This window comes from Carettochelys insculpta, chromosome 10 (genome assembly GCF_033958435.1).
Source record: "Carettochelys insculpta isolate YL-2023 chromosome 10, ASM3395843v1, whole genome shotgun sequence".
Classification (NCBI taxonomy): Eukaryota; Metazoa; Chordata; order Testudines; family Carettochelyidae; genus Carettochelys; species Carettochelys insculpta.
The window spans coordinates 25,392,236-25,408,675 of NC_134146.1; the positions used below are offsets into that span (position 1 = coordinate 25,392,236).

Below are 16,440 nucleotides of genomic sequence, written 5' to 3' on the forward strand. Positions count from 1 at the left end.
GCTGCCAAGGAAGCAGTACTGTGGAAAGGGATCTAGGGTCAAAGTGAATCACAGTCCAAATAGGAAACAAAGCAGCAGAAATGTAGCACTTTAAAGACTAACAAAATCATTTATTCGCTGATGAGCTTTTGTGGGACAGACCCACTTCATCTGTCCCATGAAAGCTTATCACAAAAGAAATCATTTGGTTAGTCTTTAAAGTGCTACAGCTCTGCTGCTTTGTTTTGTTGGAGTACAAACTAACACGGCTCCCTCTCTGTTACTAGTCTAAATACGAGTCAACAGTGGGGTGCTTTTTTTGAAGGGATGTGGGGGTGCAAATATCTTTCCATGATATACCGTAGGAGTGTTGTAAGCAAGACCCAAGAAGTAATTCTTCCATTAGATGGGAAGGAGGTTCAGAGGAGAGACATAAAAGATTCCATGTATGTAAAAGATTACAAGGAAGAGGGAGAAAATGGTTCTCCTTAACCTCTGGGAATAGGACAAGAAGCAATGGGCTGAAATTGCAGCCAGGGTGGGGGTATGGAAGGAGGATGCAGGAGCAGGGTGGTGGAGGTGAGGGGCCTGGGTGGGAGGGAGGATGCAGAAGGGAGCTGGGGAAGTGGGGTCTTGTGGAAGCTTGCTGTGGGTGGAGGTGTGGGGTCTGGATAGGAGAGTGCAGCAGCAGGCTGGGGGTGGGTGTCTGAATGGGTGGGGCATGGGAGTCTACTTGGCACTAGTGGGGGGGGCACATACGTGGTTCCATGCAGCTCTGTTTCCTGCAGGGAACCACTCCTATCCCCCCCTGCTCCCTTTGTCCAGAATTCAGCCAATGGGAGCAATGAATGGCAGTTCCCTGAAGCATGCAGGAGTTGCTTCCTCTCCCCTGCCAGGCAGAGCCCACTGGCTGGATCTGGCCCCAGCATGCCTGGATCAGACCCATGAGGCTCAGGGCTTCTCCCTCCCTTCCCCCCCGCAAAGGCATGGCTGGTGCACCAGCTCACACCCCAGTGGTGGGGACTGAACCCCAAGCTTGATGGGCTGGATCAAAGCAATCCATGGGCCAGAGCCAGCCCATGGGCCATAAGTTCCCCACCCCTTGTCTAGATAATATTTGGTCCTAACTTGAGTGCAGGGGACTGGAGTAGATGACCTCTGGAGGTCCCATTCAGGTCTACAATTCTCCTCACGAACCCAAACAGATTCCTAGAAAGAAAGAGTGCTGCATCTGGCTGCACCTTGTGGAACCCCATGGAGTCCAAGGTACAACCGTGGCCGAGAGCAGCCCTGCAGTGCAGTCTTACTGGAGCTGCACTGCTACAACACAGGGATGAGCAGGGTATCAGAGCAGGGTACGTGTCCCTTGCCTCAACATTTAGGCCAGGCCTGTTGTTCTTGCTGACTTTTTCTACAGTCCACTTTCATGCAAGGAGCCAAATTTCAGTCTACGCAGGTAAAATTCTTTTTTCTTTATCTGAGCTTTTAAACTCAGCCTAGAAAAACTGGTGGCAATTTTGCTGCGTTTCCAGAGGCTGGTGACATCCAGTCATCTTGAGTTTGACGTCCATTGCAGATGCTCAATCCTTCTTTCCACCCCCAGAGGGCCTCCCTCCTCCCATTTTCTCAGCTCCTTTTGCGTTCTCTCCAAAATATTTCTGTTTTTACTGACTCTGAGATACAATCGGTCATTCCTTAACTCTATCAGGATTCACCATCAGATAGAATGTAACCACCTTATTTGACACAAACATGAGTCATGGGGTAGTGAAAAATTATTATATTTCTGCTAGTCTGACATGAAGAAATAAAACCCACTTGTGGTTTCCCATTGTTCCTCTCTTGACATGAGGACAGTCTTACAGTCCACATCTAAGTAAACACCACTATAGCAATCAACCACAGGAATTCACTTCTCCCTAGATTTAAGAGCTGGAGGAAGTCTCTTGTGGAGGAAGGTGCTACAGTGATGTTTACTTTTATGGGTACTGGAGAACTGCCTAGCTCAAAAGAGAACTATTTTTGTGTATCATCATATAAACACCATTCAAGGGGTTAATGTGAATGAGTGTGGCAATGGAGGGGGAAAACACACAACTTTTGTAAAATCTGAAACTAATTTTACATGGAATTAAATATGTCACGGCCTTCAGGTCTAAAATTGACAATTGACAACTGATTTAAAAATCAGTACAGAATGACAGTGCTATGTATGTTTACAAAATTCCTATTAAAAATAATGGTGTTCTTCTGATAACAACTGAAGTAGATCTGAAGTGGAATCTTCATACAACTTCAACAACACCACCCACTAAGTAAGAAAATTAATGTTTAAGAGAAGTAAACCTAGAATTAGCTAAAATTCCTTTCAATATTATTCTCACTGGTATTTGAAAAAAATGCTGTATACATAATAACACAGAGCTAAGAATCTTACAGAATAGTACTTAGTTGTCAACTGTTTTCATTTACAGTGGTATAGGAAACAGTAATTTTTTTCCCCAGACTGCAAATACATTGTTTTAAAATTTGCCTCAGGATACTTAGGGAGATGAAATGACATGTGTCCTTGTTCAAATTAATGTTGGGATCTTATTCCATGATTTACTAGAGCAGGATACTGGGTTAAATGTCAGCAAAACCAGGAATGTCCTAGATTAATAGCAACTGGTGAGAGAAAAACAAAGATTATGTCATAGAATCCATCCTAAAATTGCTCCTTCTGGCATATCTTCAGTGTTTAAATACAAAGTTTAAGGATAGTACTCTCACGAACTGCGGCTATGTGAAGAATTGCTTCAAAGACACCACATTTTGGGATTGACACTGAATGATGACACTTCAGAATTTAAAACAAAAAAAATTGTATTTTTTAATAGGAAATACAGACCTCTAGTGGTCAAATGTGGTACATAGTATGAAGCAAAATTTTAGAGCAAATTAAACCACATCACCGTGGTTAATGTCATTATCATCTTTCTACCGCTTTTCTTTTCCACAAAACAAAGAAATATCCTTCAAAATGCCTCCCCTAGAACTTCAACCTGAAAGCAGATGATTTTCAACAGAGAATGCATATTAATCTGATGTATTCCCTTAAAGAAATTTACACTGGTAAAACTGAATGAAGTTGAAGGATGTTTGGGAACTAAATGAAAAATTAATCAGAGAAAGTCAAGAAAGCAGATGAACAGAAAAATAGGATGAGAAACAACTAGAATAAGGAGGAAAAGCAAGAAATGCAAATAATTTGATTTTAATAGGTCCTGAAGTATGCAGAAGATAAATATAGAGGACAGTTCTCAGGAGCACAATATATAAATTGTACCCGTTTAAAGGCTGGGCGTCTGCTACTCCAGAGCCAACAACATTAAAGCTAATTTGACATGGTGAATCAGGGTTTCACTCTAATGGAGAACTTTGCATACTCAGAGGATGTCAGGTGTCCTATGAGCAACCAAAATAATTACTGCAAATTAGAGCCCTGATCCTGCAAACACTTGAATACACCTGAGTAGTGCTGCTGGCCTCGTAAGTGGATTACAGTCCATACAGGACCAGCAGAGGGTCAGCCAAAAGCATATCAGTGCAGCTCTTACACATAGCTTTTACACAGTACATGTTAACAGTCTGTAAAAGGACATATTCACTATTCTAGTTTGCATCATATAAACAAACAGAAAAGATTTACCCAGAATGTCTTGGGTCCTTCAGGACACGGGTGTGGAGGATGCAGGAGTCAGGACAGGGGGTTAAAGAGGCTCAGGTCAGGGGGCTGCAGGCGTCGGGGCAGCGGGTTCAGAGGTGTGAGGAACTTGGGGGATGGAGGTGGGTATGGGTAGCAGCTGCTTCCTGGGACAGGGCAGCAGGGGACACACTGCCTGGCCACCAGCATTGCTCTGCAGCTCCCCAGGCCTGTCGGGAACATGCTGTCCCCCGTGGTCATTCTGGAGTATAACAGTCCTGGCTACCAGACCCCTTCCCTTTCCATGTGATGAGAAATAATCACATTCCATGAAGATCCCATTGTCCTGGCACAACCAAACCCTGATCTTGCTTTAAGTGATAAGAGGAAGTTGCATACCCAATGTGGTGGGCCTAGCTATTGCTGTTTAGGAGGAGTTCTTGAAAAAAATGGATGGATGGACATACAAAACCACAAACTCTCTTAAATATGTAGTAGGAGAATATATATGGAGAAAGACAAAGTTCTGTATTGTATCTCTCTAATTCTATTCTTCGCTATTACATTTTTAAAAGGTTACCCTTCACTTGAAGTCTGAGGTACTAAGCACTGTGGAAAACACAGGGCTGTAGTCACATGAATATTAAACCCAGCAAATAGGAAGAGTCCAATACTTTTAAAACATGATGCACCTGAAAGGCAGGAACACACTTCTTACAGTCTTCTCAGCCTATGTGTGGACTCCTCAGCAGTAACCCTGCAATAGAGAGACCTAAGGAAACCAAGGGCAGGGAGGGTGGTATTAGAAAGACCTGAACCAGCAGAAAGGCAGATTGTTGGCTCAACAGCAGGTTAGGCTTGATTGGTCTGAGGAGTTCATGCTCTGCCAGAAGAGGGTGATGCTGTAGCTTTCTAAAAACATATGAGAAATACACCTGGGAAAATCTCTGGCACTTGATTCTAATCTTGGCAGCATTCTGACCCCATTTGAACCCCATTCCAGTCTCTTTGCCTCCCTGCCTGAGGCTGCTGCCTGTTCCCACCCAATCATTCTGTGCCAACTGGATGCCACTAGGGTGAGCGCTAGGAGTAGAGGAAAAGAAGCAATCACCCTGCCTTCAGTGGCAGCACCACAGGTGCTCCTGAAGTCCAGGAACTGTAACTGCAGGGGAGCCCATGTGGCTCAGCTCAGTCCCTGCTGTGTATGCGACAGTTTAGCTGGAGCTGGACAAGTACACAGAAAATAGGAAAGAAAATCCCTGTCATTATTTGCATATTCTTATTTAGGGTTGTAACTGAAGGGGAGTCAGGCCCTATCGTTTGGATAGCCTAGTGCAGTGTTTCAGTAATATTTTTTATGCAGAACACCTACGAAAATTTTAAAAAAAAATTGTCGTCAGACCAAAAAAAGCCAAACAAACCAGCAATATACACAGCAAAAAGAAAATGAAGTAATTTTATCAGGCACCATAGCAATGAAGTACCAACATTGCATCTGGTTTTAATAACAGAAAATCTATAAAATCAGTGATTTTTATAAACGCTCACAGCACACCTGCAAGTTGTTCATGGAACACCAGTGTTCTGCAGACCACAGTTTAAGAAACATTGGCCTAGTGAATAGTCCTCATCAGCTACTATGTATACACTAAAATAGTTTTAAAATAAACTTAACTAAATAAAAACAAAGCTTGTTTAAATCCAAGAATCTGATCATGTTTCTGTCTTGCACTTGCAAATTACTGCACTTACATGGAAACCGATCCATTAGGAAACGGTCTGAAAACTGCAGCATATTCTAGACAGGCCAGCCACTAAGCAGTCACTGGATGTGCAACCCCTTTTGTTTTCTGTTGACTTGTGCTGGATTAAACCAGTAACCTAGAGGAGGCTGCCCCTGCAGCAGCGCTCCTCAGACTTCACAAGCAAGTCTTCCCCTTTTCTGGGCATAGCAGCAAGCTGTCTATCAGAGGGCTCTTTAGAAGTAGCACCACCCTGCATTATCTTAGCCTGTTTAAGCACTTGTATTTTTTCTGCCAAAATATTTTGTCATGTTGAGGCAGAGGGGAATGTTATTAGGCATATCCGCTACTTTATCTGTCTTGGTTAAACAAGAGTTCTACCACCACCTCCTTTTGCTGTGGTTCTAGTTGGTGGCAGAGTGCTTACAGGTTTCAGTCTCATTGCCGTGAGAAGGGAGGCCCTGGTAGCTAAGCAGAAAGGAGGATAAACTTGTGACTGCAATAAGTGGAAGAACATACACTCCTTTATGGTTGTGAGGGCGAACATGCTGTTTGTGCTGCTGTTGGGAAATGGACAATGAAATGAAAAGTTTGTAAAACCTTTAACCCTCTTGCAGCAGCCAATAATAATAGACCAAAAGTAGGAAGGAAAGTGAGAATTAAATACCTGGTATACAGGGGTTTTTAAAGGAACAATAAGCAAATACTTTTAGTATGGAACATATTATTGCAAAACATTTTCCAGCCTGTCTCAGGAAGTTTACTCTGAATTATGTCAGTGTTAAATCCACAGCCCTTGTATGTGAAAGGAAGATTTAATCCTTATAAATACAGGAAAGTCTTATTTCCCATTTATAGCGGGAGCAATCATCTAGCATCAGAAGAAGAAAAGTGTATATTACAGGCTCACCAACAGGAGTGGGGAAAGGGGACTGTTGCCTCTGATCCCCTTTGAAGTGCCATGACAGCGCTACTGTGCCGCTGTGCATGGTGGTGAGGGACTGGGGGGAGGCCAAGCGCCACAGTCCGGGCAGCGCTAAAGGCTGAATGCCCTTGACCACGCCTCTTTTTGGGCATGGAGCCAGACCCTCCTCCCACCTTGCCCAGCAGCTGTCAGCCCCACTGATCTATGAACTACTGTAAAACAGATAAACACTTACAACTGGCTCTGCCTGTATCGATAAGAGTCCGTGCCAGAGCACAAACAATGAAAGCATTTTTGTTTGTTTCAAACCTGACATGTGACATCTGGTTACCCATTTATAGCTAAGAGAGTTTTCACAGGAAGCTGGAGTCAGTGGTATCGTCTCTTATGTTTCAGTTGGCAAAGCACTATTTACCTTGCTGGGGCCCAGCACCCTGCCTCGTTACCACAGGCAGTTTAATTAGGATGCATGCTCATCCAACACAGGAAATGAATCGAGTGGTGAATAATAGCTGGTAGAACAGTCTGAAACCCTGCATTACCACTGACTTATTATAATCATTGTAATTTAAAAAAATAAAAGGTCAAACAGGACAGTAATGTGCAACTGGGATTAGCAACTCACCAGCCAGCTCTTCTTAGAGACTGGCTCTCAAGCAGCCCTCTCTTCCCTTCACAATAACGTGAAATCAAGCTTTATAGCAAATAGAACTCCCAGTCACCCTTACATTTCCCAGGCACTGGTTAGAATAAAATCAGTCTGCAGCCTTTTTTATTCACCTTTCAGACTATTTTGATGCTTTGACAGTCATGGATGAAGTAAAGATACAGGTTGCCATAGACATGCTCCAGCACTAAAGTATTCATAAGTCCCAAATGACTGCTAGCAAAGTAAGAGCACAGTTCACTGCAAGGAGTTAATATCCACGGTGAAATTCCATCACACCTCACTGAGCTGCCATCTTGAGAAGCTCTGCAGAAGAAATGAGTTTCAACTTCACTTCTGAAACTTTTTCTGTTGCTTTAAAGTTTCCAGAGCAGTGTGGGGGCTGAGGAGCAAAACAAGCTGTGGCTTCTTTTGAAATGTTAAGAGCTTCTTGGACTGCAAAAGTCCCATGTAAGCATTAGCACCACTTTTCTAGCAAAACTGAAGCAGTCAGGCCAGTCAGAAATTTAGTCTCACAGTGATATAAAATGATTTGTGCTCTCAAGTATATAGGGCCCAATCAAGAAATTCACACTTCTGTGTTTCCTAGAAAGACATGATCCACATCCTCTATTTGAAGTCAATGGAAAGTTTTTCCATATTCCTACTGCTTGCAAACACTTCACAAAGCTACTCTGTGTGTTTCTAACAGCTTAAATGCATCCATGAAAACATTCTTTTCTTTTTGACACATTAAAATCTCTTGAAAGGAGAGAAAACAACAAAACTAAGTTTCATACATTATTTCTTCTTAATGTGTCATCTCTTTCACCACTCTCCATGTCCTCAGCTCTATTGTATTTTAGTTAGTATTTTGCTATTTCTCATTTTGTAATTATAGGTAGTATATTTTCCTTTCTATATATGTGCATTTGAACAAGAATAAAATATTTACAATTACTTGATACAGCAGGGACAGCCACCACAGGCCCTGGGGTAAGGTGGTGGAGGGGTGGATCTACTCCCCAGAAGGGCTGGAGCCTCAGGCAGTCAGCCCTTAGCACCGCCCAGACTGTGGCATGACTCTCCCCCCAGGAGCTCTCAGAGCTCTGCAGCACTCCAGAGGCAATTCAGAAGCACGTGGGACTCCAGCCACCACCACTTCTGCAGTTGCAATGACAGTAGCTGTGAGCTCTGGACCTCATTGAATGACCAGGCCCAAGGGCAAATTGTGCCCATCCCCTCTTCCCCCACTCATTGGCAGGTCCAAATTAATATACTTTGAAGTAGATAACATGCCAGATTCATCCCTGGTTTAACTCCACCGAAATTACTCTGCATTAGTTTAGTATTTGTGCACATTTCAATGCTCTTTCCAGGCCAAGGCCCTGATTTACCCCCATGAAATGCTGAAGTTCCTTAATCCTCCTCTCACCTAAAAGGGAGTTGAGGCTATTCAGTACCTCACCGAAAGTTTTCTCAACCTTACGTGGTCTGGCTCTAGTTACCCAACTACATTTTATTGCTGCTTTTAATGCATTTTAGCCTATTGAAGGTAGGTGTTTGTTTACAAATATTTAAAACACAGATAACAATAGTTCAGCGTTCATCAAGGCCACTGGTGTCACCAGAAACCATTAGCCATCACATGAGCAGGAGGGGGAAGTCAAACCCTAAATCACAGAAAACTGTAAATCTCAAGTGGACATCAGCACCCCAAAGCACACCAGACTTTGGGTACCATGCATTGCCGAGGGGAACAAATTCCAAAGATGGGACTGATCTACTGAGAGACCCCAGCATACCCACTGGTTATTAAATGTGCCTCAAGAGTCTCAAGCTGCACAACCATAGGAGCTGCAAACAGATTTAAGAGGAAAATACCCCTCCCCACCCTGCAGAAGGACAACTACTAAATGGTGCATTAGGCAAGACCCCATTACCTATTTGCTATAAAATCCACAGTTGTATTGAACAAATATCTTATGTTACAATTCCACCAACCTTACACACGTACAGTAGGACCTTACTACTTGGAATCAACAGGTCTGCTCATGGAGTAAGGTTCTGCTCATTATAACACTGGCAGAACCATGCTCCTCTTAGCTAGCATACAGGATGTCAGACTAAATCAGTGGTGGGCAACCTGCGGTCCATAAGCTGCATGAAGCCCTTCGGGGTTCTATGTGCAGCCCAGGAGACATTTATTTTTAAACCACTGGCCGAATGCAGGATTGCCAGATTCCACTTGTTTCGGTCCATTTAGGGTTTGCTTTTTTTTTTTTCCCCCCTGCTGATATTACTAACATGACGTGCAGGTAAAGGCAGGGCACACAAAGTGAGATGTGCACTGATTGCACGCAACACTGGATGCAGAGAGAGCACCTGGCTCTTTCAGTCCATCAAAGCACTGCTACAGTTCAGTCAGCACACTTCACAAATTCTAGCTACATGAGTGCAGTTACCTAAACTATCCTATACCAGGAGACCATCTGGGTTACAACACTCTCCTGACCCACTGAGATGAAGGAGGGCTACTCATGAGTCCCACTCACTAACCTAGGCTGCCCGTCACTGGAATATATGATATAATTCAGTGGTGTTCAATAGAAATTCAAGGATCACCACATTTGTGGTTGTTGTCCTTCCATATTCGCCACCCCAAATAAAGGCCCTCCCACAGTCAGGCTACCCAAGTCCCCCGCAGTAAGCATCCTCCCCCCTCCCAGAGCCAGACTCCCCCAGCACCCCCTGCTCTAAATAAATGCCCTCCAACTCCTGCATAGCCAGATACTGCCAGCTCCACCAGCTGCCCAGTTCTAAATCAATGCTGGCAACTCACCAGAGCCACTGCCACTGGAGCAACTACTGCTGGGACTGCCAGGGCTGAAGACACTGGAAAGGATGGAGTTTCTGGAGCTGCTGGGGCCGGAGCCACTGGGGCCCCGAGGCTGCTACCACTGGGACCAGGGCCAAAGCAGCTTGAGTGGCTGTAGCTGCTGGGGCCATCGAAGCAGCTAGGGCTGCAGACGCATGCTTCTCCCACCAAACTGGGTGCATGCACAGGGTGGATGGAGGCACTCCCCGCATGCGGCTCTAGAGCCAAAATTGCCACTCACCACAAGAGTAATAGGACACCGCGGTGTGGCGAACATATTGGACACTGAAGTTATAATGCATGATAAAGGCTCTTTCTGGCCTACAAATCTATAAGTGTGTATGGGTAAAAGTGATCCTGGAATGAGAGAGTTCATGATACTAAGTGAGGAACAATAGCAGAGTAAAGACAATGGATTTCAAGAAGGCAGCCTGGGAGTTGGTAGGTAAGATTCCATAAGAAGCAAGCCTAAGTGGAAAAATAGTTCAAGAGAGTCTGCAGTTTTTCAAAGAGACATTATTAAGGGCAGAAGAACAAACTATTGTATAACAAAGGTAGGAATAAGGGCAAGAGACCTCCTTGGCTTAACCAGGAGATTGTCAATGATGGGACACTCAAAAGAGAGTCCTACAAAATATAGAGACTAGGTCAGATTAGAAAAGAATGAATATGAGCATGCAGGGACAAAATAAGAAAGGCCAAGGCACAAAGTGAGATAAAACTAGCTAGAGACATCAAGGATAACAAGAAAACATTCTACAAATACATTAGAAGTAAGGGGAAGACCAAGGACAGGATTAGCTCATCACTCAATAAGAGAAAGAAAGACAGTAATGGAAAATGTGAAAAAGCCAGAAGCGTTAAATATTTTTGTTTCAATTTTCTTCAGAAAAATTATTAGCAATTAGACATCTGACATAGTGAACACCAGTGGGGAAAAAAGTAGTATCTGAGGTTAAAATACGGGACAAACAAGTTACAAATTACTTAGACTAGTTAGATATCTTCAAGTTAACAGGCCCCAAAGAAATATATCCTAGAACTGCTTGAAGAAGAGATATCTAAGCCTTTAGTGATTATCTTCAAAAACTCATGGAAGAGACAGGAGAGATTCCTGAGACTGGAAGAGGGCAAATATAATACCAGCCTATAAAAAGGGGAATAAGGACAACCCGGGAAATTACAGACCAGCCATCTTAATTTCAGCACTCTGAGAGAGAATGGAACAAATAATCAAGCAATCAGTTTGCAAATACCTGTGAGATAAAAGGGTGATAAGAAAAACAGTCAACATATATTTGTCAAGAACAGATCGTGTCAAACCAACCCAATAACTGTTTTTTGGCAGTGTAACAAACTGTGCAGATAGGGAAGACAGTAGATTTGGTAGATCTTGGCATTAACAAGGCTTTTGATACTGTCTCACATGACCTCCTCATAAACAAACAAGAAAAAATATAGCCTAGATGGAGCAACTGTAAAATGGATACATAATTGGCTGAAAAAACATTCCCCTCAAGTAATCATCAGTGCCTCGCATTTAAGCTAGAACAGCATATCATGTGGGGCCCTCCAAAGGTCGGTCCTGGGGACAGTTTTGTTCAATATTTTCACCAATGATGTAAACAATTACAGAAGGAGTGTACTTGTAAAGTTTATGGAGAATACCAAGCTGGGAGGGGTTGCACATGTAACTTTATGCAGGCAGGCTTAAACCTGGGACCTTTAAAACTTAGTGCAGGTGCCTTTACAGCTTGAGCTAAAGGCTAGCTGACTCTCAGCCTGGGCTAGAGAGGGCACTTATTCTTTCTCTGTGAAGTGGTCAAGGTACCACTACATGGGACAGTTCACCACACATAGGTATATAGGTTACACAAGTTCTTTGGAGCACAGTATTGAAATTCGAAATAATCTGAACTAGGGAGAATTAAATTCAGTACAGAAAAATGCAAAGTACTACAGTTAATTGCACATATGCAAAATGGGATATGGCTGCCTAGGAAGGAGTGCTGCAGAAAGAGATCTAGAGGTTATAGTGGACAACAAGCTAAATGAGTCAAAACTGTAATATCATACCAAAAACACCCAGACATCATTCTAGGATGCATTAGCAGGCATGTTGTAAGCAAGAAACAAGAAGTAATTCTTCCACTCTGCTCTGTACTGATTAGGCCTGACTTTTGTATCCAGTTCTGGGTGCCACATTTCAGGAGAGATGTAGACAAACTGAAAAAACTCCAGAAAAGAACAACAGTGATTAAAGGTCTAGAAAGTATGACTGATGCAGGAAGATTGAAAAAGGGATACATTTAATCTGGAGAAGACTGAGAAGGGAACACAATAACAATTTTGAAGTACATAGATGGTTGCTACAAGGAGGAAGATGAAAAATTGTTCTCTTGAACATCTGAATAATAAGGCAAGAAACACTGAGAGCAGCAGTTGAAGGTTTAGTTTGGTCAACAGAAAAAAGTGTCCTTAACTGTCAGGGTGATTAAGCACTGGAACAAACTGCCTACAGAGGTTGAGAAATCTCTGTCAAGGGAGGTTTTTAAGGACACCTGTCAGGAGTGTCTTAGTTATTACTTAGGGCAAGTCTACACTATACTGCTACATTGGTACAGGTGTGTCTCTGTAGTGTGTATGGTAAAGACATGCTAGGCTGATGGGAGGGTCCTTTGCCATTGGAATAATTACTCTACCGCCTCAAGAAGCAGAAACAATGTGTGGAGGAGAGCGTCTTCCACTGGTGTGAACAGCATGAAATTTCCATTGCTCGGGGTTGGGGGAGAGAGGCTTTCCCTCCATTCCTGAGAAACATAAATTATGTTGACTTAGGCTGTAGCATAGACCTACCCTTTGCCCTGGTTTGAGTGCAGGGGACTGGACTCCGTCATGGACTGAGGTTTCTCCTAGTCCTATACTTCTGTGATTCTTTATAAATGAAGAAGAGTTTTAATGACTTATAAACTGTACAGCCTCCCCCTGATGCTGAGACAAGTTATAATAAGGCAGACCTTGGAACTGCAGAACACAAGCTACAAAAATAAGCATTCATCGCAATTCAAATCCTGTGGGCATCAGGGGAATATTTGCTATTTTCCTTGTAGACTCTGAATAGCACAACTGACCACAAAGCCAAAAAGTGCGGTATTCCTGAATTTGAGCCCCCAGTGATTAAGAAGTTAACATGCCACTGATGATCAGAATATGTAGATATTTGTTGTGCCAGCTGGTTTTGTGTGACTTTTTTTACTTGAAAAAGATGGTAAAAATAACTGAAGGGTGGGGGTTTTGAGGCATTTATAACAAATGAGATACCTAAATTGTAATTTACAGAAGAAGTTGCTGAGATTGTGAGGCATTAATTGTAGCTCTTAATAAAAAGTTTTGTATTTAGTTACATTTAATTAGATATTCCAGTCTTAGTGTAATTCCCAAGAAGCTAATGCTTGAAATTGCCCCTTTTATCTTTTTTGAAATTAATCTGCTTATTAAGTCCATCATTATTCCTAGCATAAGAATGCTTGTAATAAGGAAGGATAAAGGAGGCCTTAAGAGATCGTTAGTCAAGACAAAAATATATTTGAGGCTCGCTCCATTTTTAGAAAAGAGCAACCTATTAAAGTAAAAGAATGGTCTTGTGACTAAGACACTGGCTATTTCCTTTCCTGGCTCTGCCTGATTTCCTGTGTGATCTTAGCGAAATAAGTAGGCCAGGGAGGGGATAATAAGAGGCAAGAAAAGGCACTGCTTTCCCTGCATCTCAGTGTCCAATCGCTCACAGCTCGCAGCTAGTTCAGGCCTTTGCCGGCTGCCTGTATTTCACAGTGGCTGCACCAGGTCCCCATGTGAAATGGCAGATGCTGAGAGCTGGAAGCAAGGGCTGGCTTTTTCTTTGGGTGGGGGGGAATGATTGGGGGCCTGGGTTGCCTCGCCCCTCCCCCAATCTACTAGGTTGAAAGAACATTAGAAGATGTACATTATAGAACAAAATAAGATCTAGCCTGAACTGACAGCTTTAGATAAAATTCTAGTCTATGACCTATATATCGGGGTGGGCAATAATTTTTGCTGGGGGAGGGCCAGTTCAAGAGTTTGGTACGTGGTTGAGGGCCACACTTTTCTATGGAGGTGGTGCAGGGTCTGGGATGGAGGTTGGGTGCAGAAGGGAGCTCGGGGTAGGGAACTAAGGTGCAGGAGAGAGTGAAACATTGTGAAGCATTATGAAAAATATCATTTAGAACCAATAAGAATAAACATTTTGTGGGCTGAGCATCAGCAGGTGTAAGCAAGAAAAATTTCATTGAAATCCATGGAGCTGTCACAGTTATAGCAGCTGAGGGTCTGATTTTCTAATTTTTGTGCATATTTGCAGAGTTAGAAGGCTGCAAAGCTCTTCAACAGTTCATAGGGTTTGCCACAGCTAGAGAGCAGCCAAACATATTCTGGGGACAGATACAAAATTCTCACTGTATTTCAAAGTAGTTTATTTAGGTGTCTAAAATTAGTTTTTTCTCATGACTGAACGGGAACAGAAAACAAGGATTTTGGAACCATGGAAATTTACTATCTTTAGCCTTTACTGCAATGACATTAGAAGGACAGTGTCGTAGAAATAAAGGAATAATTTATATCAAATGAACATTTTTCCTTTTACTCAGAGTGCCCCAGGAAAACGTGGAACATAGCTACATATCCTCTTTCTTTTCCCCATTTTTGGATGCAACTTTTAAGTAACATTTTTCCACCTTCATGTTGTCAGTTTCAGCTTGCTGATCTCCACTAAAGAGTGTGGTATATAAACTGTACTGGATGGTTTGGTTAGAGAAGCAGCTGACTGCAAGTTCTGAGGATGGGAAGGAATTTTTTTCCTGGAGATAATCATCAGTGCAGTGGAGTGGTTAGTTCTTTTGTTACTGGTTTGGTATTGGGCAATGCACTGTGAACAGTGGATCAAGACAGCACTCGCTGAAGTCCATAGATTTCAGTGGGAGTAGAGCAAGCCCTTAATTTGTTACCTGGCTGTTGTATCTCACTCCAAATCAGGGCTAGGTGACATATCATTGGCTCAGTGAAAGGGCAATCGCGTGCAGGGAATTTAAATGCCAGGCATAACCTTTACCATACTCCATGTTTGGACATATGAAACAATAACTATATTCTCTGTTCTATGCTCATTACTTCCATCTGTATCCAATTCTACAGGGATTCCCTGTGTAACTTTTCCATTGCAGGCAATAAGAGTAAAAAAAAAACAACTACAGGATTGAGGCACTTAATATGAAAGGAAGTTTGGTGCAAAGACTCTGGGGAAAAGAAGCCTGAGAGTTTGTACTCCTAGAATGCACCACTAAAATGTTTGCTTTCACCTGAAATGAACCGAAGGCTCTATCCTGACATCCACTTGTTCTCTGAAATTCTGATTTAATAAAGAATCATGGCAGGATGTGGCCCGAGGAGCATACAATGAAAGAGAAAAATACAAATATAAAAGGTTAAAAGGAATGGTGTTAAATAAGACTATATATCCAAGAATATGATAATACAAACAGAAGACAGCCCATGTTGACAGAACTATGAAGAACTGGAAAATACGTCCAATTTGTTTTCAGTAGGAATTCTGCCTGAACAAGGACTCCTAAGTTGTTTGGTATAGGGCTGTCAGGTAATTAAAAATGTGATTAATTGCACAATTATTCACACATTTAAATAAAAGAATATCATTTACTTTATTATTTTGGTGTTTTGTACAATTTTCAAATTTATTGCTTTCAATTACAACACAGAATACAAAATGTACAGTGCTTACTTTAATTATTGATAAAAATGTTTGCACTGTAAAAAACAAAAGAAAGTGTATTTCAGTTCACCTAACGCAAGCACTGTGTTGCGATCTCTGTATCGGGAAAGTTGAACTTACAAATGTAGAATTACGTACAAAAATAACTGCATTCAAAAATAAACTAATGCAAAACTTTAGTCCACTCAGTGCTATTTCTTGTTCAGCCAATCCCTCAGACAAACAAATTGGTTTACATGTGAAGGAAATAATGCAGCCCATTTCTTGTTTACAGTATCACCTGAAAGTGAGAACATGATATTCATATGGCATTGTTGTAGTTGGCATCATAAGATATTTACATGCCAGACAATTCATATGTCTCTCCACATTTCAACCACCATTCCAGAGGACATGCATCCATGCTAGTTCTGCTCAACAACAAGCCAAAGCAGTGCATACCAAAGTGTGTTCATTTTCATCAGCCAAGTAAAATGCCCCCAGTAGAAGGTTGATTATTTTTTAACCTGTAGTTTCTGCTTCAGATTGTTTCTCTTTTAAGACCTGAACCCATTCTTCATATCTCTTCCCTCTCAGATTTTGGAAGACACTTTAGATTCTTAAACCTTGGTTCGAGTGCTGTAGCTACCTGTAGAAATCTCACATCAGAACATCTTTGTGTTTTCTCAAATCTGCGGCAAAAAAGAAGTGTTCTTAAAATGAACAACATGGGTTCTGTCATCTGAGATTACTGTAAGAAGAAATTTATAGCAGAATGCAGGTGAAACAGATCCAGAGACATA

At 42.2% G+C, this 16,440-nt stretch overlaps 1 protein-coding gene and 1 long non-coding RNA gene across 5 annotated transcripts in view; one reads left to right on the forward strand and one right to left on the reverse strand.

Moving 5' to 3' along the window:
• The window catches only part of AGTR1 (angiotensin II receptor type 1), an 84,816-nt gene that overhangs the window by 31,503 nt on the left and 36,873 nt on the right, over positions 1–16,440 (forward strand). The window lies entirely within an intron of this gene.
• Positions 1–16,440, reverse strand: part of LOC142018314 (uncharacterized) — a 106,046-nt gene that overhangs the window by 11,748 nt on the left and 77,858 nt on the right. The window lies entirely within an intron of this gene.